This window comes from Apium graveolens, unplaced genomic scaffold (assembly GCF_009905375.1).
Source record: "Apium graveolens cultivar Ventura unplaced genomic scaffold, ASM990537v1 ctg2163, whole genome shotgun sequence".
Classification (NCBI taxonomy): domain Eukaryota; kingdom Viridiplantae; phylum Streptophyta; class Magnoliopsida; order Apiales; family Apiaceae; genus Apium; species Apium graveolens.
In genome coordinates this window covers 10,989-13,735 of record NW_027417550.1, presented here as the reverse complement: position 1 = coordinate 13,735, position 2,747 = coordinate 10,989, and positions in this window count along the sequence as shown.

The following is a 2,747-nucleotide window of genomic DNA, read 5'->3' as shown; positions in this document are numbered from 1 at the left end:
TGGTCTCTTTGAGATATGCAATACTTCTTCCTAAAAGCTTGTCCTCATCTGCTTTTGGAAGAGGAAAATCCACCTCTTTTAGAGGATTCTTTGTAGAGTCCTTACTGGATCTGTTGTTGGGCTTGAGAACCATAGGTTGCAGATCTTTGGAAGAAGTTTCTCCATCCTTATGCCTCCCTACTGGCTTGAGTTCCATAATAATTGATTCCACTTTTGTGCTATGCTTCACAGATTGTGATAGAGAAGTTGTAGAACCAAATATTAGTTGCATCTTTTCATCAATCTTCTTCCTTTGCTCTTTGACTTGCAATTCAGCTGCTGCTATCTGGATTAGATCAATTCCATCTAGCTTTCCTTTGACTTGAATTGGTGGAGAAGTTGTGATGACAGGAACTAGCACTTGAGAAATCTGAACTGTTGTAGATGGCTCTCCTTCCCCTTTCCCTTTATTCTCCCCCTTTTTGTTATCATCAAGGGTAGGGGTCAAGCCTTGTGCTTGTGCCAGCTGCATGAGTAGATTTGTTTGAGTTTGTTGATTCTGAAGAATGGTGACCATAGATTCTTCAATGATTTGAACCCTATCTTCCAATCTGGCCAGCCTCTTGTCAGCATCAGATGCCTTCCTCAGTCTCCCCAACAAATCTTGCATAGTACCATAGGGTATAACTGAATCCAATTGCTCAGCATTGTAGGATTTCAGATCAGCAATGTCCAGCTTGAGCTCATCCACACTTAGATTTTGTTGGTAATGCTGCAACTGCAAGAGATGCAGAGATTCCAGATGAGCTTGAAGAATTGCCTTGGTACCAGCATCCTGAGTCTCCATAATGGCCTGCTGAATTGTCATGACTTATTTGACCAAAGTGACACCAAACTCTCCTGCTGTTGATGGTTTTGCCCATGCAGGAAGATTAGGAACAGAACTTGGGCCTGCTACTCCCCCTAAGTTCATGCTCTCATTCAAAGAATTAGAGTCATCATCATTAGAATTTACTCCAAATTCTTCAGATGGCTCACCAGCTTGAGAAGGCAGCCTGTTGATAGCAGCTTTGTCTCTGAGAAGAGATTCTGAAGTGTGTACAATGTGTAATGTCTGTTCTGCCTCCACATTGCCCTGTGCAGCCAATAATTGATAGGCTGAAACAGGGTGAGTAAAAGTGTCAGCATCCAAGGAAATGTTATCAATGACAGCTTTGTAATGTTGCTGAAATTGTCTTTCCTTATCCGCATCATCCACTTTCATTAACTCACTAGCAATGGCTGGATCCACCCTTATAGCTTCTGTACCTGCCTTTCTCTCAATTTCTCTCTTTTCTTGCATCAGGGGCTCCCCCTGGCTCACACACACCCTCACACCCTCACCTTCACCTTCTAAGGTGGCACTTCTCTCACTTACTTTTGCCATGCTGGAAGAAATAGCATGCATTTGGTGACTCTCAACCTCTCCTTTTTCCTGGGAGCAACCCAGCCTCTCACTCAAAAAATCACTCCCTTCCCTCAAGCCTAAAAATGATTGTACAGTTGCCATGTCCTCTACAGTTGGAGTTGTTTCTGTTAAGTGTGTAGAGGTCATCAACGGATAGGGAGTATCCGTTGAAGTAGAAACTGATGGTATCAACGGATAACTGCTTTTAAGCTTATCCGTTGAAGAACAACCACTTGTCAACGGATGAGAGATATCCGTTGAAGAAGGAAATGATGTAGAGATAGAAAGTGATATAATTGTTGAATCTGTGTGGATTGATTTTAAGTGTGGTGACACAGATTTTGCAACTACATCTGAAAGAATTGGCTGATGATCCAATAAATCATCTAAAAGATGATGATCACCAGGTTTTGAGTGGGGCTCCTCCCTGAGTTTTAATGAGGGAGAATCAGGAATTGATGTGAATATCATATCCACATCCAGAGAGGGTGTTGGAGAGTTTGAGGAATGGTGTGTTTCTATATTGAGAGAATGGGGCTGTGATTCCATATTTGCTGAAATCACATCAAGCTGAATTTGAGAAGGCACAGATACTGGTGGATGTATCTGTGCTGTGTGTGTCCCTTGTGTGGAAACCAGGGTTTTGGCCTTCTTCTTCCTTGAAAAGGCTTGAATTGGTGAATGTGTAGCTTCAGTGTCCCTCCCTCTTTTGTTCTGTGTCCCTGGTTGGAGACTATTTTCAATAGTTACATCCTTTTGGGAGGATGCAACTAGGGATGTGCTGGACTCCTTTTGAACCACTACAGTCTTTTGAGAGACTGTGGCTTGGCTGGATTGGGTACCACTCACCTCTCCCACCTTATCCTGGGGGGCTTTTTGATGTTCACCCCTCCCCTCACCACTCACACCCCGTTCACTCCCTTCAGGGTTTATGGTAGTTGTTACAACTGTTGTCTTTTAAGAAACAACAGAGGTAGGTTTCTTTGACTTGACTTTGGAAATTTTAGATTTGGTGGCTTTGGTAGGAGCCTGTTTGGACAATGACACAGGTTCTATAGCCACACTAGAAGGCAAAGAAACATTGGGGTTGGAAATAGTAGGAGTTATAGAAACATTTACCTCACTTACCTGTGGTGCATTCATGATTGGCAAGTATACCAATGGCACCTGGCTGTTGAGGTTCATTCTCAAAAGGTCTGCAAGGACCCTTTTCTCTTGTGCCCAGCATTTGAGTTTATTATTCTCATTGGATATAACCAAACCTTCAGCAACATGGTTAGCCAATAACATAAAGAATCTAGCAAAGTAGATGTTATGCGGT